At 40.3% G+C, this 21983-nt stretch overlaps 1 long non-coding RNA gene, 4 other non-coding genes and 7 pseudogenes across 42 annotated transcripts in view; all 12 read right to left on the bottom strand.

The window, feature by feature from the left end:
- The window catches only part of LOC107402472 (uncharacterized), a 147610-nt gene that overhangs the window by 38195 nt on the left and 87432 nt on the right, over positions 1 to 21983 (bottom strand). For all 38 annotated transcript variants that reach the window (XR_013044512.1, XR_013044511.1, XR_013044522.1 and 35 more), the window contains 15 exons: positions 21619 to 21721; positions 20790 to 20870; positions 18906 to 19721; positions 16523 to 17437; positions 15755 to 15857; positions 14926 to 15006; positions 13077 to 13892; positions 10664 to 11577; positions 9896 to 9998; positions 9067 to 9147; positions 7228 to 8033; positions 4827 to 5740; positions 4059 to 4161; positions 3230 to 3310; positions 1346 to 2160 (listed from right to left, as the gene is read on the bottom strand). This is a non-coding gene — a long non-coding RNA (uncharacterized LOC107402472). The remainder of the gene's footprint in view (positions 1 to 1345; positions 2161 to 3229; positions 3311 to 4058; positions 4162 to 4826; positions 5741 to 7227; positions 8034 to 9066; positions 9148 to 9895; positions 9999 to 10663; positions 11578 to 13076; positions 13893 to 14925; positions 15007 to 15754; positions 15858 to 16522; positions 17438 to 18905; positions 19722 to 20789; positions 20871 to 21618; positions 21722 to 21983) is intronic.
- LOC143268609 (small nucleolar RNA SNORD113/SNORD114 family) lies at positions 2850 to 2921 on the bottom strand. The gene has a single exon (XR_013044652.1). It is a non-coding gene; the product is annotated as a small nucleolar RNA SNORD113/SNORD114 family (small nucleolar RNA).
- On the bottom strand, positions 3781 to 3858 carry LOC143268579 (small nucleolar RNA SNORD113/SNORD114 family; annotated as a pseudogene).
- On the bottom strand, positions 5384 to 5460 carry LOC143268596 (small nucleolar RNA SNORD113/SNORD114 family; annotated as a pseudogene).
- LOC143268608 (small nucleolar RNA SNORD113/SNORD114 family) lies at positions 8687 to 8758 on the bottom strand. The gene has a single exon (XR_013044651.1). It is a non-coding gene; the product is annotated as a small nucleolar RNA SNORD113/SNORD114 family (small nucleolar RNA).
- LOC143268578 (small nucleolar RNA SNORD113/SNORD114 family) lies at positions 9618 to 9695 on the bottom strand (annotated as a pseudogene).
- Positions 11221 to 11297, bottom strand: LOC143268595 (small nucleolar RNA SNORD113/SNORD114 family; annotated as a pseudogene).
- LOC143268607 (small nucleolar RNA SNORD113/SNORD114 family) lies at positions 14546 to 14617 on the bottom strand. Its single transcript, XR_013044650.1, has one exon. It is a non-coding gene; the product is annotated as a small nucleolar RNA SNORD113/SNORD114 family (small nucleolar RNA).
- LOC143268577 (small nucleolar RNA SNORD113/SNORD114 family) lies at positions 15477 to 15554 on the bottom strand (annotated as a pseudogene).
- Positions 17080 to 17156, bottom strand: LOC143268594 (small nucleolar RNA SNORD113/SNORD114 family; annotated as a pseudogene).
- LOC143268606 (small nucleolar RNA SNORD113/SNORD114 family) lies at positions 20410 to 20481 on the bottom strand. Its single transcript, XR_013044649.1, has one exon. It is a non-coding gene; the product is annotated as a small nucleolar RNA SNORD113/SNORD114 family (small nucleolar RNA).
- Positions 21341 to 21418, bottom strand: LOC143268576 (small nucleolar RNA SNORD113/SNORD114 family; annotated as a pseudogene).

The following is a 21983-nucleotide window of genomic DNA, read 5'->3' as shown; positions in this document are numbered from 1 at the left end:
TGTGTAATGATTTTTGCAACATTTGAATAATAAAGATTGAAGAATTTACTAATGTCAACCTTTCCTCCCTTAACTAAGTTTTAAAGCAAAGTCCTACAATAAGCCATGAAGCCAGCAGCCATGAGAAAAGATGGAAGGATATAGAACTCAGAGATAAACACCTATTCCATGATAAACTGAGCATTACAGGTATTGTGTGTCTAGCTGAGTCCAGTGTGTCTAGCAGTACAAAGATAGAAATATGAAATGAATGGAGAGATAGGGGGGGCACAGTCTAGAGTCAGAGTTTTGTAGCCAAGCCCCGCTCAACAAACACTGATTGAGACTAGCCTCATGTTCGCTGTAGCCGAAGCTACAAAGAGTCACTTACAGTGTTAGCTGTATTAACTTTCCTACCACTGAATACCAGATAAAACCGTAAGAAACAAAACTGGTCCATATGTCTGTCTAGCTACGCATTCCCTACTCGACGGGAAGTGCTAAATCTTCTGAGTGCACCTAGGTAGAAGGCAAGTGGATCCTGACTCAGTCTCCGCAGCTGTCTGTCAAATGTAAATATTCAAAGAGCCGTCTGGATGCATATGGGATTCTTTATTCCAGAAACTTCAAGGAGACAGCACCGAAGTGGTATAATACTATAGTGTGTCTTAATAAATAAATAAATAAATAAATAAATAAATAAATAAATAAATAAATAAATAAATAAATAAATAAATAAATAAATAGAACCACCTTGTAAAAACCTGAGTGGTTCACTTGAATTGGTCTTCTAAAGAGTCTGGGAATGGATGAACCATCCACCTGTTTGGCAACAGCAGGTCCTCACTAGCTTCCATTTTGGCTTCAAACCTTGAGATAACCATACCCTGTTCTGTATTTATTAGAGTGTCAATGCAGCTGTGATTCAACAGAAACAGTACAATAAAAAAGACAGATGTTATCATGGATATGATAGATGATGGATGGATGGATAGATAGATAGATAGATAGATAGATAGATAGATAGATAGATAGATAGGATACATATATACATACATTAATGATGGAATTATAGTTCAAGATGGATAGACAGATACATGGATAGAGAGAAAAACAGAGACAGATAAATACAAGGAATCAAATATGTCATTAAATATGCTTTAGAGCACTTCTTAAGAATATTTTAGATCAATTCTTTGATTCAGTGTGTCATGAGATTTATGTTAAAGTTAATGATATTAAGAAACTGTGTCCATGATATTTTGTATCTGTCTTCAACTGGATGTGTCCTTCTCGAGCAGTGTGTAATTCATTTAAGAATAAGGAGAAGCAGTCGGAGTAACACAGGAAAATAGACTGTCCTTACCTGGTCACTGTGCTCCCAAGACCCTAGGCTCGCCGTAGACATCGTGATCCACAAGGAAGGGCAACTCAGGAATATCCAGAGAGATGAAAAGAAGAATGGATTATACACAAAATCACAAAATCATGTTCTATACAATAATCCTTGTGTTGTTTCTTTTTTATTTCACTCATCTACGAATACAAAACTTTGATACATTCTTCTTGAGAAAGTACACGGGAGACCCGGTTCTAACCTGAACAAGAATTTTGACCAACAATTTATCATTTTATGTGTTTATTTATTTTAATTTAAGAGTTCTTTTTTCACATTAGATACCAACCACAGTTCCCTCTCCCCTGCCCGCTGCTCCCACCCACCCCCAATTTTCCTCCACCCAACCTCCTATCCAGTCCTCAGAGAGGGTAAGGCCTCCCAGGGGGAGTCAAGGAAGTCCGCCATATCAAGGCCAGGCAGGACCAAGCTGCTGCATCAAGGCTGAGCAAGGCATCCCTCCATGGGGAATGGGCTCCAAAAAGCCAGTTCGTGCACGAAGGATAAGTCCTGGTGCCACTGCCAGTGGCCCCATAAATTGTCCAAGTCACACAACTGTCACCCACATTCAGGGGGCCTAGTTCGGTCCCATGCAGGTTCCCCAGTTGTCAGGCCAGAGTCAGTGAGCTCCCATGAGCTCAGGTCTCTGTGGGTTTCCCCATCATGATCTTGTCCCCTTTGCTCATATAATCTCTCCTCCTTTGCTTCAACTGGACTCCGGGAGCTCCACAAAGTGCTTAGCTGTGGATCTCTGCATCTGCTTCCATTAGTACTGGATGAAGGTTCTATGATGACAATTAGGGTAGTCATCAATCTGATTAGAGGAGAAGGCCAGTTGAGGCACCCCCTCCACTATGGCTCGGAGTATTAGCTGGGCTCATCCTTGTGGATTCCTGGGAATTTCCCTTCTACGAGGTTTCTTCCTTACCCCATAATGGCTCGCTCCATCAAGAAGACATCTCTTTCATGTCTCTCCATCTCTTTCCCTCCCCCAAATCCACCATCTACTTCCCTCATTGTTCTCCTCCCACCTCCGCTTATCTCCACCCCTCCTCCCAGGTTGGCAATTCACTCAGGAGTTCTTATTTATTTCCCCTTCCCAGGAGGGGCCATGTACATCTATCTCTCTTAAGGTCCTCCTTCATACCTAGTATCTCTTGGGCTGTGGATTGTAGCCTGGTTACCCCCTGCTTTACTTGACTGTCATGGCAAACAGCACCAAGCAGCCTTAGCCAAGGGATTACACCTCTGGAAATCCATTACTAATGGGTTCCTTAACTTTGATGTATATATGTATATGTACTCTTAGCATTACTACATGGTATTATTTGAGAATCCCTTCCCCTCTCACGTGTTTTATTTGACTTTAATTATGTGAATGTAATGAAAACTCATGAACAAAAATGCCATGATAATACACTATCACGCACTACACCTGACATCTATCACAATTCCACACTACATGTGTTCTGGTGTGAAGCTCAGACACTCAGGCCTGTAGTCATGCTCCACGGATCAATCATCATCAGTGGTCATCACTGATCCAACACTGCCCTTTCCCTTCTCTCACACTTTCTATGTATGTATCACCTAACTGTCCGCCTCACTCGCAGTAGTCCTTTAACAAGTCACAAAATCTGGATTTGTTTTAAAATTATGCAACAGATTTTGTGCCACCCTGATTCTGTCTTCCTACTTAATTTTGGAAATCCCCAACACGGTGCTCATTGGTCATGTTTAATTGAGCACGCAGTCTCAATGGCCTGACAGGAGCCTATGCATGCCTTTACCAAGACAACCTAAATGTGTGACCAAGGCCACCCAAAGCAAAACAAAAATCTTGACTCCACTTACATCAGTTCCCTTGATCCTCAACACATGGGGACAGGGCAACCACGGACCTCCCAGCCAGGAAACGCGGTGTCAATCATCATCCTTCCAGGAAGTACAAAGGAAGAATGATAATAAAAAGATTGGTATTTATCAAATGATTTCTACCTTTCTCCTTTCACTATTTGTTATTTAGGATTCACATTGTTATGATAGTGTCTTAAGAAATCAAGTAAGATTTAAAAATTAAGGTCTTGACCCCCACTGGGGCTTAATCCATTAAGCATACTTCCCATGTGAACTTGGATTAAGTTTATATACAACTTTATACTAATACTTGTTAACACACTTCCAGAGGTTCCACATGTAGCAGTAGCATTTGTGGTAAAAATATTTGTTTACTAGTTGATCTATGCCTCAAAAATTTGTTTTCATTGATATTTGTGTGAATATTTATAAAATGCTTCACCGATCCACTAATACTCATGAAACTGCTTGATTATAATGTCAGTACGGGCTCCACATGCCTAACGTTTATTGCCCGGTTAACAGGGGCACATAGCATGTATGGTGATGAGAACCTCAGACACCCAGAATTGTAGTCATCGTCCGTGACTTATACTGCCACCCCAGACTTGGTCATCATCGGTCCATATTAGCCTTCCTCTTCCCTAGTAATGTGTGTATGGGCGTTATTTAACACATGAATCCGTTAATAATAAATGTGCCTCTGATGTAATTTTGTTCTTCGGGAACAAATAACCAAATACCTTGGTCAGATACATTCTATACTCTATAACAACACAGAGCATCCCATGAGCAATACAATAGAGTAATTTTGAATATTACTCACATAGCTTTGGGTCTTCATGTAAACACCGAGAGGAAGTGTAGAGATTTTGGGTATGGCCCAGTGTTTAGAGCAGACTGACGCCATTCCTTCTGAGGGATGAACACTGTGGATGGTGAAAATTTCATGACTTAACTCATGCAAGCTTTGTAAAACTTTCTCTGTAAACGATGGTGACAAGGTTAAAGTAAAAACCTTAATTTTCATTACAAGAAAAATGGGAAATGCTGTAGAGTATCATTTGGTTTAAGGTGTGTTACTTTTGTTTAGGTTGCATTTGTTTAACTCTGAGAAGCTTTGTTCTTGTGCCTGTCTAAAACACCTGATGGTCTAATAAACAACTGAATGGCCACTAGCAAGGCAGAAGAAAGCATAGGCAGGGTTCCGGGTGGGGGGAGAGGCGAAAAATAGAAGGAGAAGTCTGAGAGAGGTGGAAAGAAGAAGCCAGAGGAGGAGGAGGACATCAGGGGCCAGCCACCCAGCTACAAATCAAGACATGAAGTAAGAGTAAGATTTCCAGAAGTAAGAGAACATGAGAAGCCCAGAGGCAAAAGGTAGATGGCATCATTTAAAGTGAAGGAAATCTGGCAAGAAATAAGCCAAGCTAAGGCCAGATATTTATAATTTGGTATAAGCCTCCATGTGTGCTTGACCTGGTAACCGGATGGGGGGCCCCCCAGAAAAGACAAAAACAAAAAACGACACTTTACTAAGAGAGGGGTGTCTCATCAAGGCCACCCATAGCAAAACGAAAATCTTGACTCCACTTACATCAGTTCCCTTGATCCTCACACATGAGGACTGGGCAACCGTGGACCTCCCAGCCAGGAAACAAGGTGGCAATCATCATCCATCCAGGGATTACACAGCAGAGAAGATAATAAAAACATTGACAGTTTTCAAATTGAGTTCTACGTTTCTCCTTTCACTATTCGTTACTTAGGATTCACATTGTTATGAGAGTGTCTTAAGAAATCACGTGAGATATAAGATTAAGGTCTTGACCCTCACTGGGCCTTAATCCATTAATTATACTTCCTATGTGAACTTGCATGCAGTTTATATACATCTTTAAGCCAATTAACTTTTAATAGATTTCTAGAGTATCTACAAGCAGTAGCGGTAGCATTTGTAGTAAAACAGTTATCTACTCATTGATCAATGCCACCATATTTATTTACATTTGTATTTGTGTGAATATTTATATCATGTCATTGATCCACTAAGAAATTTCATCAAAGTGCATGCTTCTAATGAACAGTATGTACTCCACAAGCCTAGTGGTTTGTCCAGGCTAACAGGAGCAAATGGGATGTGTTATGATGAGAAAGAACCTCAGACACCCATAATTGTAGTCATCGTCCGTGACTTATATCGCCGCAGGGGAATTGTCATCATTGGTCCGTGATAGCCTACCTCTTCTCTAGTAATATGTGTGTGTTTGTTATTTAACACAGTAATTCATTAACAAATAAAAGTGCCTCTGATTTTATTTTGGTTTTTTTTTTCCAGATTACCTAACCTCTGCTCTAAACTATAATAACATAGAGCAAAACAAGACAATAATTTTGAATATTACTCACACAGGATTTGGACTTCAGGTGAGCACTGAGAATAAGTGTAGAGATTATGGGTGTGGCCCAGTGTTTAAAGCAGACTGAGCCATTCCTTCAGTGGGACGAGCACTGTGGATGATGAAAATTTAATACTTTAACTATGTGTTAAGTATGTAAATCTTTTTCTATAGATGTTGGTGAATCTGTGGTAATAGCTATTTATTTTTTTTCACTTAAAAAAATTGACGTCTTTGGGTTTGGTTCATTTTAATGAGTAATGATTTTTGCAACATTTGAATAATAAAGATTGAAGAATTTACTAATGTCAACCTTTCCTCCCTTAACTAAGTTTTAAAGCAAAGTCCTACAATAAGCCATGAAGCCAGCAGCCATGAGAAAAGATGGAAGGATATAGAACTCAGAGATAAACACCTATTCCATGATAAACGGAGCATTACAGGTATTGTGTGTCTAGCTGAGTCCAGTGTGTCTAGCAGTACAAAGATAGAAATATGAAATGAATGGAGAGATAGGGGGGGCACAGTCTAGAGTCAGAGTTTTGTAGCCAAGCCCCGCTCAACAAACACTGATTGAGACTAGCCTCATGTTCGCTGTAGCCGAAGCTACAAAGAGTCACTTACAGTGTTAGCTGTATTAACTTTCCTACCACTGAATACCAGATAAAACCGTAAGAAACAAAACTGGTCCATATGTCTGTCTAGCTACGCATTCCCTACTCGACGGGAAGTGCTAAATCTTCTGAGTGCACCTAGGTAGAAGGCAAGTGGATCCTGACTCAGTCTCCGCAGCTGTCTGTCAAATGTAAATATTCAAAGAGCCGTCTGGATGCATATGGGATTCTTTATTCCAGAAACTTCAAGGAGACAGCACCGAAGTGGTATAATACTATAGTGTGTCTTAATAAATAAATAAATAAATAAATAAATAAATAAATAAATAAATAAATAAATAAATAAATAAATAAATAAATAGAACCACCTTGTAAAAACCTGAGTGGTTCACTTGAATTGGTCTTCTAAAGAGTCTGGGAATGGATGAACCATCCACCTGTTTGGCAACAGCAGGTCCTCACTAGCTTCCATTTTGGCTTCAAACCTTGAGATAACCATACCCTGTTCTGTATTTATTAGAGTGTCAATGCAGCTGTGATTCAACAGAAACAGTACAATAAAAAAGACAGATGTTATCATGGATATGATAGATGATGGATGGATGGATGGATAGATAGATAGATAGATAGATAGATAGATAGATAGATAGATAGATAGGATACATATATACATACATTAATGATGGAATTATAGTTCAAGATGGATAGACAGATACATGGATAGAGAGAAAAACAGAGACAGATAAATACAAGGAATCAAATATGTCATTAAATATGCTTTAGAGCACTTCTTAAGAATATTTTAGATCAATTCTTTGATTCAGTGTGTCATGAGATTTATGTTAAAGTTAATGATATTAAGAAACTGTGTCCATGATATTTTGTATCTGTCTTCAACTGGATGTGTCCTTCTCGAGCAGTGTGTAATTCATTTAAGAATAAGGAGAAGCAGTCGGAGTAACACAGGAAAATAGACTGTCCTTACCTGGTCACTGTGCTCCCAAGACCCTAGGCTCGCCGTAGACATCGTGATCCACAAGGAAGGGCAACTCAGGAATATCCAGAGAGATGAAAAGAAGAATGGATTATACACAAAATCACAAAATCATGTTCTATACAATAATCCTTGTGTTGTTTCTTTTTTATTTCACTCATCTACGAATACAAAACTTTGATACATTCTTCTTGAGAAAGTACACGGGAGACCCGGTTCTAACCTGAACAAGAATTTTGACCAACAATTTATCATTTTATGTGTTTATTTATTTTAATTTAAGAGTTCTTTTTTCACATTAGATACCAACCACAGTTCCCTCTCCCCTGCCCGCTGCTCCCACCCACCCCCCAATTTTCCTCCACCCAACCTCCTATCCAGTCCTCAGAGAGGGTAAAGCCTCCCAGGGGGAGTCAAGGAAGTCCGCCATATCAAGGCCAGGCAGGACCAAGCTGCTGCATCAAGGCTGAGCAAGGCATCCCTCCATGGGGAATGGGCTCCAAAAAGCCAGTTCGTGCACGAAGGATAAGTCCTGGTGCCACTGCCAGTGGCCCCATAAATTGTCCAAGTCACACAACTGTCACCCACATTCAGGGGGCCTAGTTCGGTCCCATGCAGGTTCCCCAGTTGTCAGGCCAGAGTCAGTGAGCTCAGGTCTCTGTGGGTTTCCCCATCATGATCTTGTCCCCTGTGCTCATATAATCTCTCCTCCTTTGCTTCAACTGGACTCCGGGAGCTCCACAAAGTGCTTAGCTGTGGATCTCTGCATCTGCTTCCATTAGTACTGGATGAAGGTTCTATGATGACAATTAGGGTAGTCATCAATCTGATTAGAGGAGAGGGTCTGTTGAGGCACCCCCTCCACTATGGATCGGAGTATTAGCTGGGCTCATCCTTGTGGATTCCTGGGAATTTCCCTTCTACGAGGTTTCTTCCTTACCCCATAATGGCTCGCTCCATCAAGAAGACATCTCTTTCATGTCTCTCCATCTCTTTTGCTCCCCCAAATCCACCATCTACTTCCCTCATTGTTCTCTTCCCACCTCCGCTTATCTCCACCCCTCCTCCCAGGTTGGCAATTCACTCAGGAGTTCTTCTGTCTCTCTTAAGGTCCTCCTTCATACCTAGTATCTCTTGGGCTGTGGATTGTAGCCTGGTTACCCCCTGCTTTACTTGACTGTCATGGCAAACAGCACCGAGCAGCCTTAGCCAAGGGATTACACCGCTGGAAATCCATTACTAATGGGTTCCTTAACTTGATGTATATATGTATATGTACTCTTAGCATTACTACATGGTATTATTTGAGAATCCCTTCCCCTCTCATGTGTTTTATTTGACTCTATTTATATGAATGTAATGAAAACTCACGAACAAAAATGCCATGATAATACACTATCACGCACTACACCTGACATCTATCACAATTCCACACTACATGTGTTCTGGTGTGAAGCTCAGACACTCAGGCCTGTAGTCATGCTCCACGGATCAATCATCATCAGTGGTCATCACTGATCCAACACTGCCTTTTCCCTTCTCTCACACTTTCTATGTATGTATCACCTAACTGTCCGCCTCACTCGCAGTAGTCCTATAACAAGTCACAAAATCTGGATTTGTTTTAAAATTATGCAACAGATTTTGTGCCACCCTGATTCTGTCTTCCTACTTAATTTTGGAAATCCCCAACACGGTGCTCATTGGTCATGTTTAATTGAGCACGCAGTCTCAATGGCCTAACAGGAGCCTATGCATGCCTTTACCAAGACAACCTAAATGTGTGACCAAGGCCACCCAAAGCAAAACAAAAATCTTGACTCCACTTACATCAGTTCCCTTGATCCTCAACACATGGGGACAGGGCAACCACGGACCTCCCAGCCAGGAAACGCGGTGTCAATCATCATCCTTCCAGGAAGTACAAAGGAAGAATGATAATAAAAAGATTGGTATTTATCAAATGATTTCTACCTTTCTCCTTTCACTATTTGTTATTTAGGATTCACATTGTTATGATAGTGTCTTAAGAAATCAAGTAAGATTTAAAAATTAAGGTCTTGACCCCCACTGGGGCTTAATCCATTAAGCATACTTCCCATGTGAACTTGGATTAAGTTTATATACAACTTTATACTAATACTTGTTAACACACTTCCAGAGGTTCCACATGTAGCAGTAGCATTTGTGGTAAAAATATTTGTTTACTAGTTGATCTATGCCTCAAAAATTTGTTTTCATTGATATTTGTGTGAATATTTATAAAATGCTTCACCGATCCACTAATACTCATGAAACTGCTTGATTATAATGTCAGTACGGGCTCCACATGCCTAACGTTTATTGCCCGGTTAACAGGGGCACATAGCATGTATGGTGATGAGAACCTCAGACACCCAGAATTGTAGTCATCGTCCGTGACTTATACTGCCACCCCAGACTTGGTCATCATCGGTCCATATTAGCCTTCCTCTTCCCTAGTAATGTGTGTATGGGCGTTATTTAACACATGAATCCGTTAATAATAAATGTGCCTCTGATGTAATTTTGTTCTTCGGGAACAAATAACCAAATACCTTGGTCAGATACATTCTATACTCTATAACAACACAGAGCATCCCATGAGCAATACAATAGAGTAATTTTGAATATTACTCACATAGCTTTGGGTCTTCATGTAAACACCGAGAGGAAGTGTAGAGATTTTGGGTATGGCCCAGTGTTTAGAGCAGACTGACGCCATTCCTTCTGAGGGATGAACACTGTGGATGGTGAAAATTTCATGACTTAACTCATGCAAGCTTTGTAAAACTTTCTCTGTAAACGATGGTGACAAGGTTAAAGTAAAAACCTTAATTTTCATTACAAGAAAAATGGGAAATGCTGTAGAGTATCATTTGGTTTAAGGTGTGTTACTTTTGTTTAGGTTGCATTTGTTTAACTCTGAGAAGCTTTGTTCTTGTGCCTGTCTAAAACACCTGATGGTCTAATAAACAACTGAATGGCCACTAGCAAGGCAGAAGAAAGCATAGGCAGGGTTCCGGGTGGGGGGAGAGGCGAAAAATAGAAGGAGAAGTCTGAGAGAGGTGGAAAGAAGAAGCCAGAGGAGGAGGAGGACATCAGGGGCCAGCCACCCAGCTACAAATCAAGACATGAAGTAAGAGTAAGATTTCCAGAAGTAAGAGAACATGAGAAGCCCAGAGGCAAAAGGTAGATGGCATCATTTAAAGTGAAGGAAATCTGGCAAGAAATAAGCCAAGCTAAGGCCAGATATTTATAATTTGGTATAAGCCTCCATGTGTGCTTGACCTGGTAACCGGATGGGGGGCCCCCCAGAAAAGACAAAAACAAAAAACGACACTTTACTAAGAGAGGGGTGTCTCATCAAGGCCACCCATAGCAAAACGAAAATCTTGACTCCACTTACATCAGTTCCCTTGATCCTCACACATGAGGACTGGGCAACCGTGGACCTCCCAGCCAGGAAACAAGGTGGCAATCATCATCCATCCAGGGATTACACAGCAGAGAAGATAATAAAAACATTGACAGTTTTCAAATTGAGTTCTACGTTTCTCCTTTCACTATTCGTTACTTAGGATTCACATTGTTATGAGAGTGTCTTAAGAAATCACGTGAGATATAAGATTAAGGTCTTGACCCTCACTGGGCCTTAATCCATTAATTATACTTCCTATGTGAACTTGCATGCAGTTTATATACATCTTTAAGCCAATTAACTTTTAATAGATTTCTAGAGTATCTACAAGCAGTAGCGGTAGCATTTGTAGTAAAACAGTTATCTACTCATTGATCAATGCCACCATATTTATTTACATTTGTATTTGTGTGAATATTTATATCATGTCATTGATCCACTAAGAAATTTCATCAAAGTGCATGCTTCTAATGAACAGTATGTACTCCACAAGCCTAGTGGTTTGTCCAGGCTAACAGGAGCAAATGGGATGTGTTATGATGAGAAAGAACCTCAGACACCCATAATTGTAGTCATCGTCCGTGACTTATATCGCCGCAGGGGAATTGTCATCATTGGTCCGTGATAGCCTACCTCTTCTCTAGTAATATGTGTGTGTTTGTTATTTAACACAGTAATTCATTAACAAATAAAAGTGCCTCTGATTTTATTTTGGTTTTTTTTTTCCAGATTACCTAACCTCTGCTCTAAACTATAATAACATAGAGCAAAACAAGACAATAATTTTGAATATTACTCACACAGGATTTGGACTTCAGGTGAGCACTGAGAATAAGTGTAGAGATTATGGGTGTGGCCCAGTGTTTAAAGCAGACTGAGCCATTCCTTCAGTGGGACGAGCACTGTGGATGATGAAAATTTAATACTTTAACTATGTGTTAAGTATGTAAATCTTTTTCTATAGATGTTGGTGAATCTGTGGTAATAGCTATTTATTTTTTTTCACTTAAAAAAATTGACGTCTTTGGGTTTGGTTCATTTTAATGAGTAATGATTTTTGCAACATTTGAATAATAAAGATTGAAGAATTTACTAATGTCAACCTTTCCTCCCTTAACTAAGTTTTAAAGCAAAGTCCTACAATAAGCCATGAAGCCAGCAGCCATGAGAAAAGATGGAAGGATATAGAACTCAGAGATAAACACCTATTCCATGATAAACGGAGCATTACAGGTATTGTGTGTCTAGCTGAGTCCAGTGTGTCTAGCAGTACAAAGATAGAAATATGAAATGAATGGAGAGATAGGGGGGGCACAGTCTAGAGTCAGAGTTTTGTAGCCAAGCCCCGCTCAACAAACACTGATTGAGACTAGCCTCATGTTCGCTGTAGCCGAAGCTACAAAGAGTCACTTACAGTGTTAGCTGTATTAACTTTCCTACCACTGAATACCAGATAAAACCGTAAGAAACAAAACTGGTCCATATGTCTGTCTAGCTACGCATTCCCTACTCGACGGGAAGTGCTAAATCTTCTGAGTGCACCTAGGTAGAAGGCAAGTGGATCCTGACTCAGTCTCCGCAGCTCTCTGTCAAATGTAAATATTCAAAGAGCCGTCTGGATGCATATGGGATTCTTTATTCCAGAAACTTCAAGGAGACAGCACCGAAGTGGTATAATACTATAGTGTGTCTTAATAAATAAATAAATAAATAAATAAATAAATAAATAAATAAATAAATAAATAAATAAATAAATAAATAAATAAATAAATAGAACCACCTTGTAAAAACCTGAGTGGTTCACTTGAATTGGTCTTCTAAAGAGTCTGGGAATGGATGAACCATCCACCTGTTTGGCAACAGCAGGTCCTCACTAGCTTCCATTTTGGCTTCAAACCTTGAGATAACCATACCCTGTTCTGTATTTATTAGAGTGTCAATGCAGCTGTGATTCAACAGAAACAGTACAATAAAAAAGACAGATGTTATCATGGATATGATAGATGATGGATGGATGGATGGATAGATAGATAGATAGATAGATAGATAGATAGATAGATAGATAGATAGATAGGATACATATATACATACATTAATGATGGAATTATAGTTCAAGATGGATAGACAGATACATGGATAGAGAGAAAAACAGAGACAGATAAATACAAGGAATCAAATATGTCATTAAATATGCTTTAGAGCACTTCTTAAGAATATTTTAGATCAATTCTTTGATTCAGTGTGTCATGAGATTTATGTTAAAGTTAATGATATTAAGAAACTGTGTCCATGATATTTTGTATCTGTCTTCAACTGGATGTGTCCTTCTCGAGCAGTGTGTAATTCATTTAAGAATAAGGAGAAGCAGTCGGAGTAACACAGGAAAATAGACTGTCCTTACCTGGTCACTGTGCTCCCAAGACCCTAGGCTCGCCGTAGACATCGTGATCCACAAGGAAGGGCAACTCAGGAATATCCAGAGAGATGAAAAGAAGAATGGATTATACACAAAATCACAAAATCATGTTCTATACAATAATCCTTGTGTTGTTTCTTTTTTATTTCACTCATCTACGAATACAAAACTTTGATACATTCTTCTTGAGAAAGTACACGGGAGACCCGGTTCTAACCTGAACAAGAATTTTGACCAACAATTTATCATTTTATGTGTTTATTTATTTTAATTTAAGAGTTCTTTTTTCACATTAGATACCAACCACAGTTCCCTCTCCCCTGCCCGCTGCTCCCACCCACCCCCCAATTTTCCTCCACCCAACCTCCTATCCAGTCCTCAGAGAGGGTAAAGCCTCCCAAGGGGAGTCAAGGAAGTCCGCCATATCAAGGCCAGGCAGGACCAAGCTGCTGCATCAAGGCTGAGCAAGGCATCCCTCCATGGGGAATGGGCTCCAAAAAGCCAGTTCGTGCACGAAGGATAAGTCCTGGTGCCACTGCCAGTGGCCCCATAAATTGTCCAAGTCACACAACTGTCACCCACATTCAGGGGGCCTAGTTCGGTCCCATGCAGGTTCCCCAGTTGTCAGGCCAGAGTCAGTGAGCTCCCATGAGCTCAGGTCTCTGTGGGTTTCCCCATCATGATCTTGTCCCCTGTGCTCATATAATCTCTCCTCCTTTGCTTCAACTGGACTCCGGGAGCTCCACAAAGTGCTTAGCTGTGGATCTCTGCATCTGCTTCCATTAGTACTGGATGAAGGTTCTATGATGACAATTAGGGTAGTCATCAATCTGATTAGAGGAGAGGGTCTGTTGAGGCACCCCCTCCACTATGGATCGGAGTATTAGCTGGGCTCATCCTTGTGGATTCCTGGGAATTTCCCTTCTACGAGGTTTCTTCCTTACCCCATAATGGCTCGCTCCATCAAGAAGACATCTCTTTCATGTCTCTCCATCTCTTTTGCTCCCCCAAATCCACCATCTACTTCCCTCATTGTTCTCTTCCCACCTCCGCTTATCTCCACCCCTCCTCCCAGGTTGGCAATTCACTCAGGAGTTCTTCTGTCTCTCTTAAGGTCCTCCTTCATACCTAGTATCTCTTGGGCTGTGGATTGTAGCCTGGTTACCCCCTGCTTTACTTGACTGTCATGGCAAACAGCACCGAGCAGCCTTAGCCAAGGGATTACACCGCTGGAAATCCATTACTAATGGGTTCCTTAACTTGATGTATATATGTATATGTACTCTTAGCATTACTACATGGTATTATTTGAGAATCCCTTCCCCTCTCATGTGTTTTATTTGACTCTATTTATATGAATGTAATGAAAACTCACGAACAAAAATGCCATGATAATACACTATCACGCACTACACCTGACATCTATCACAATTCCACACTACATGTGTTCTGGTGTGAAGCTCAGACACTCAGGCCTGTAGTCATGCTCCACGGATCAATCATCATCAGTGGTCATCACTGATCCAACACTGCCTTTTCCCTTCTCTCACACTTTCTATGTATGTATCACCTAACTGTCCGCCTCACTCGCAGTAGTCCTATAACAAGTCACAAAATCTGGATTTGTTTTAAAATTATGCAACAGATTTTGTGCCACCCTGATTCTGTCTTCCTACTTAATTTTGGAAATCCCCAACACGGTGCTCATTGGTCATGTTTAATTGAGCACGCAGTCTCAATGGCCTAACAGGAGCCTATGCATGCCTTTACCAAGACAACCTAAATGTGTGACCAAGGCCACCCAAAGCAAAACAAAAATCTTGACTCCACTTACATCAGTTCCCTTGATCCTCAACACATGGGGACAGGGCAACCACGGACCTCCCAGCCAGGAAACGCGGTGTCAATCATCATCCTTCCAGGAAGTACAAAGGAAGAATGATAATAAAAAGATTGGTATTTATCAAATGATTTCTACCTTTCTCCTTTCACTATTTGTTATTTAGGATTCACATTGTTATGATAGTGTCTTAAGAAATCAAGTAAGATTTAAAAATTAAGGTCTTGACCCCCACTGGGGCTTAATCCATTAAGCATACTTCCCATGTGAACTTGGATTAAGTTTATATACAACTTTATACTAATACTTGTTAACACACTTCCAGAGGTTCCACATGTAGCAGTAGCATTTGTGGTAAAAATATTTGTTTACTAGTTGATCTATGCCTCAAAAATTTGTTTTCATTGATATTTGTGTGAATATTTATAAAATGCTTCACCGATCCACTAATACTCATGAAACTGCTTGATTATAATGTCAGTACGGGCTCCACATGCCTAACGTTTATTGCCCGGTTAACAGGGGCACATAGCATGTATGGTGATGAGAACCTCAGACACCCAGAATTGTAGTCATCGTCCGTGACTTATACTGCCACCCCAGACTTGGTCATCATCGGTCCATATTAGCCTTCCTCTTCCCTAGTAATGTGTGTATGGGCGTTATTTAACACATGAATCCGTTAATAATAAATGTGCCTCTGATGTAATTTTGTTCTTCGGGAACAAATAACCAAATACCTTGGTCAGATACATTCTATACTCTATAACAACACAGAGCATCCCATGAGCAATACAATAGAGTAATTTTGAATATTACTCACATAGCTTTGGGTCTTCATGTAAACACCGAGAGGAAGTGTAGAGATTTTGGGTATGGCCCAGTGTTTAGAGCAGACTGACGCCATTCCTTCTGAGGGATGAACACTGTGGATGGTGAAAATTTCATGACTTAACTCATGCAAGCTTTGTAAAACTTTCTCTGTAAACGATGGTGACAAGGTTAAAGTAAAAACCTTAATTTTCATTACAAGAAAAATGGGAAATGCTGTAGAGTATCATTTGGTTTAAGGTGTGTTACTTTTGTTTAGGTTGCATTTGTTTAACTCTGAGAAGCTTTGTTCTTGTGCCTGTCTAAAACACCTGATGGTCTAATAAACAACTGAATGGCCACTAGCAAGGCAGAAGAAAGCATAGGCAGGGTTCCGGGTGGGGGGAGAGGCGAAAAATAGAAGGAGAAGTCTGAGAGAGGTGGAAAGAAGAAGCCAGAGGAGGAGGAGGACATCAGGGGCCAGCCACCCAGCTACAAATCAAGACATGAAGTAAGAGTAAGATTTCCAGAAGTAAGAGAACATGAGAAGCCCAGAGGCAAAAGGTAGATGGCATCATTTAAAGTGAAGGAAATCTGGCAAGAAATAAGCCAAGCTAAGGCCAGATATTTATAATTTGGTATAAGCCTCCATGTGTGCTTGACCTGGTAACCGGATGGGGGGCCCCCCAGAAAAGACAAAAACAAAAAACGACACTTTACTAAGAGAGGGGTGTCTCATCAAGGCCACCCATAGCAAAACGAAAATCTTGACTCCACTTACATCAGTTCCCTTGATCCTCACACATGAGGACTGGGCAACCGTGGACCTCCCAGCCAGGAAACAAGGTGGCAATCATCATCCATCCAGGGATTACACAGCAGAGAAGATAATAAAAACATTGACAGTTTTCAAATTGAGTTCTACATTTCTCCTTTCACTATTCGTTACTTAGGATTCACATTGTTATGAGAGTGTCTTAAGAAATCACGTGAGATATAAGATTAAGGTCTTGACCCTCACTGGGCCTTAATCCATTAATTATACTTCCTATGTGAACTTGCATGCAGTTTATATACATCTTTAAGCCAATTAACTTTTAATAGATTTCTAGAGTATCTACAAGCAGTAGCGGTAGCATTTGTAGTAAAACAGTTATCTACTCATTGATCAATGCCACCATATTTATTTACATTTGTATTTGTGTGAATATTTATATCATGTCATTGATCCACTAAGAAATTTCATCAAAGTGCATGCTTCTAATGAACAGTATGTACTCCACAAGCCTAGTGGTTTGTCCAGGCTAACAGGAGCAAATGGGATGTGTTATGATGAGAAAGAACCTCAGACACCCATAATTGTAGTCATCGTCCGTGACTTATATCGCCGCAGGGGAATTGTCATCATTGGTCCGTGATAGCCTACCTCTTCTCTAGTAATATGTGTGTGTTTGTTATTTAACACAGTAATTCATTAACAAATAAAAGTGCCTCTGATTTTATTTTGGTTTTTTTTTTTCCAGATTACCTAACCTCTGCTCTAAACTATAATAACATAGAGCAAAACAAGACAATAATTTTGAATATTACTCACACAGGATTTGGACTTCAGGTGAGCACTGAGAATAAGTGTAGAGATTATGGGTGTGGCCCAGTGTTTAAAGCAGACTGAGCCATTCCTTCAGTGGGACGAGCACTGTGGATGATGAAAATTTAATACTTTAACTATGTGTTAAGTATGTAAATCTTTTTCTATAGATGTTGGTGAATCTGTGGTAATAGCTATTTATTTTTTTTCACTTAAAAAAATTGACATCTTTGGGTTTGGTTCATTTTAATGTGTAATGATTTTTGCAACATTTGAATAATAAAGATTGAAGAATTTACTAATGTCAACCTTTTCTCCCTTAAGTAAGTATTAAAGCAAAGTCCTACAATAAGCCATGAAGCCAGCAGCCATGAGAAAAGATGGAAGGATATAGAACTCAGAGATAAACACCTATTCCATGATAAACTGAGCATTACAGGTATTGTGTGTCTAGCTGAGTCCAGTGTGTCTAGCAGTACAAAGATAGAAATATGAAATGAATGGAGAGATAGGGGGGCACAGTCTAGAGTCAGAGTTTTGTAGCCAAGCCCCGCTCAACAAACACTGATTGAGACTAGCCTCATGTTCGCTGTAGCCGAAGCTACAAAGAGTCACTTACAGTGTTAGCTGTATTAACTTTCCTACCACTGAATACCAGATAAAACCGTAAGAAACAAAACTGGTCCATATGTCTGTCTAGCTACGCATTCCCTACTCGACGGGAAGTGCTAAATCTTCTGAGTGCACCTAGGTAGAAGGCAAGTAGATCCTGACTCAGTCTCCGCAGCTGTCTGTCAAATGTAAATATTCAAAGAGCCGTCTGGATGCATATGGGATTCTTTATTCCAGAAACTTCAAGGAGACAGCACCGAAGTGGTATAATACTATAGTGTGTCTTAATAAATAAATAAATAAATAAATAGAACCACCTTGTAAAAACCTGAGTGGTTCACTTGAATTGGTCTTCTAATGAGTCTGGGAATGGATGAACCATCCACCTGTTTGGCAACAGCAGGTCCTCACTAGCTTCCATTTTGGCTTCAAACCTTGAGTAACCATACCCTGTTCTGTATTTATTAGAGTGTCAATGCAGCTGTGATTCAACAGAAACAGTACAATAAAAAAGACAGATGTTATCATGGATATGATAGATGATGGATGGATGGATGGATAGATAGATAGATGATAGATAGATAGATAGATAGATAGATAGATAGATAGATAGATAGATTGATAGATAGATAGATAGGATACATATATCCATACATTAATGATGGAATTATAGTTCAAGATGGATAGACAGATACATGGATAGAGAGAAAAACAGAGACAGATAAATACAAGGAATCAAATATGTCATTAAATATGCTTTAGAGCACTTCTTAAGAATACTTTAGATCAATTCTTTGATTCAGTGTGTCATGAGATTTATGTTAAAGTTAATGATATTAAGAAACTGTGTCCATGATATTTTGTATCTGTCTTCAACTGGATGTGTCCTTCTCGAGCAGTGTGTAATTCATTTAAGAATAAGGAGAAGCAGTCGGAGTAACACAGGAAAATAGACTGTCCTTACCTGGTCACTGTGCTCCCAAGACCCTAGGCTCTCCGTAGACATCGTGATCCACAAGGAAGGGCAACTCAGGAATATCCAGAGAGATGAAAAGAAGAATGGATTATACACAAAATCACAAAATCATGTTCTATATAATAATCCTTGTGTTGTTTCTTTTTTATCTCACTCATCTACGAATACAAAACTTTGATACATTCTTCTTGAGAAAGTACACGGGAGACCCGGTTCTAACCTGAACAAGAATTTTGACCAACAATTTATCATTTTATGTGTTTATTTATTTTAATTTAAGAGTTCTTTTTTCACATTAGATACCAACCACAGTTCCCTCTCCCCTGCCCGCTGCTCCCACCCACCCCCCAATTTTCCTCCACCCAACCTCCTATCCAGTCCTCAGAGAGGGTAAAGCCTCCCAGGGGGAGTCAAGGAAGTCCGCCATATCAAGGCCAGGCAGGACCAAGCTGCTGCATCAAGGCTGAGCAAGGCATCCCAACATGGGGAATGGGCTCCAAAGGGCCAGTTCGTGCACGAAGGATAAGTCCTGGTGCCACTGCCAGTGGCCCCATAAATTGTCCAAGTCACACAACTGTCACCCACATTCAGGGGGCCTAGTTCGGTCCCATGCAGGTTCCCCAGTTGTCAGGCCAGAGTCAGTGAGCTCCCATGAGCTCAGGTCTCTGTGGGTTTCCCCATCATGATCTTGTCCCCTGTGCTCATATAATCTCTCCTCCTTTGCTTCTACTGGACTCCGGGAGCTCCACAAAGTGCTTAGCTGTGGATCTCTGCATCTGCTTCCATTAGTACTGGATGAAGGTTCTATGATGACAATTAGGGTAGTCATCAATCTGATTAGAGGAGAGGGTCTGTTGAGGCACCCCCTCCACTATGGCTCGGAGTATTAGCTGGGCTCATCCTTGTGGATTCCTGGGAATTTCCCTTCTACGAGGTTTCTTCCTTACCCCATAATGGCTCGCTCCATCAAGAAGACATCTCTTTCATGTCTCTCCATCTCTTTCGCTCCCCCAAATCCACCATCTACTTCCCTCATTGTTCTCTTCCCACCTCCGCTTATCTCCACCCCTCCTCCCAGGTTGGCAATTCACTCAGGAGTTCTTATTTATTTCCCCTTCCCAGGAGTGGCCATGTACATCTGTCTCTCTTAAGGTCCTCCTTCATACCTAGTATCTCTTGGGCTGTGGATTGTAGCCTGGTTACCCCCTGCTTTACTTGACTGTCATGGCAAACAGCACCGAGCAGCCTTAGCCAAGGGATTACACCTCTGGAAATCCATTACTAATGGGTTCCTTAACTTGATGTATATATGTATATGTACGCTTAGCATTACTACATGGTATTATTTGAGAATCCCTTCCCCTCTCATGTGTTTTATTTGACTCTATTTATATGAATGTAATGAAAACTCACGAACAAAAATGCCATGATAATACACTATCACGCACTACACCTGACATCTATCACAATTCCACACTACATGTGTTCTGGTGTGAAGCTCAGACACTCAGGCCTGTAGTCATGCTCCACGGATCAATCATCATCAGTGGTCATCACTGATCCAACACTGCCTTTTCCCTTCTCTCACACTTTCTATGTATGTATCACCTAACTGTCTGCCTCACTCGCAGTAGTCCTATAACAAGTCACAAAATCTGGATTTGTTTTAAAATTATGCAACAGATTTTGTGCCACCCTGATTCTGTCTTCCTACTTAATTTTGGAAATCCCCAACACGGTGCTCATTGGTCATGTTTAATTGAGCACGCAGTCTCAATGGCCTAACAGGAGCCTATGCATGCCTTTACCAAGACAACCTAAATGTGTGACCAAGGCCACCCAAAGCAAAACAAAAATCTTGACTCCACTTACATCAGTTCCCTTGATCCTCAACACATGGGGACAGGGCAACCACGGACCTCCCAGCCAGGAAACGCGGTGTCAATCATCATCCTTCCAGGAAGTACAAAGGAAGAATGATAATAAAAAGATTGGTATTTATCAAATGATTTCTACCTTTCTCCTTTCACTATTTGTTATTTAGGATTCACATTGTTATGATAGTGTCTTAAGAAATCAAGTAAGATTTAAAAATTAAGGTCTTGACCCCCACTGGGGCTTAATCCATTAAGCATACTTCCCATGTGAACTTGGATTAAGTTTATATACAACTTTATACTAATACTTGTTAACACACTTCCAGAGGTTCCACATGTAGCAGTAGCATTTGTGGTAAAAATATTTGTTTACTAGTTGATCTATGCCTCAAAAATTTGTTTTCATTGATATTTGTGTGAATATTTATAAAATGCTTCACCGATCCACTAATACTCATGAAACTGCTTGATTATAATGTCAGTACGGGCTCCACATGCCTAACGTTTATTGCCCGGTTAACAGGGGCACATAGCATGTATGGTGATGAGAACCTCAGACACCCAGAATTGTAGTCATCGTCCGTGACTTATACTGCCACCCCAGACTTGGTCATCATCGGTCCATATTAGCCTTCCTCTTCCCTAGTAATGTGTGTATGGGCGTTATTTAACACATGAATCCGTTAATAATAAATGTGCCTCTGATGTAATTTTGTTCTTCGGGAACAAATAACCAAATACCTTGGTCAGATACATTCTATACTCTATAACAACACAGAGCATCCCATGAGCAATACAATAGAGTAATTTTGAATATTACTCACATAGCTTTGGGTCTTCATGTAAACACCGAGAGGAAGTGTAGAGATTTTGGGTATGGCCCAGTGTTTAGAGCAGACTGACGCCATTCCTTCTGAGGGATGAACACTGTGGATGGTGAAAATTTCATGACTTAACTCATGCAAGCTTTGTAAAACTTTCTCTGTAAACGATGGTGACAAGGTTAAAGTAAAAACCTTAATTTTCATTACAAGAAAAATGGGAAATGCTGTAGAGTATCATTTGGTTTAAGGTGTGTTACTTTTGTTTAGGTTGCATTTGTTTAACTCTGAGAAGCTTTGTTCTTGTGCCTGTCTAAAACACCTGATGGTCTAATAAACAACTGAATGGCCACTAGCAAGGCAGAAGA

This window comes from Peromyscus maniculatus, chromosome 14 (assembly GCF_049852395.1).
Source record: "Peromyscus maniculatus bairdii isolate BWxNUB_F1_BW_parent chromosome 14, HU_Pman_BW_mat_3.1, whole genome shotgun sequence".
In the NCBI taxonomy this organism is placed as follows: domain Eukaryota; kingdom Metazoa; phylum Chordata; class Mammalia; order Rodentia; family Cricetidae; genus Peromyscus; species Peromyscus maniculatus.
This window is presented reverse-complemented; position numbering and strand designations above follow the sequence as displayed.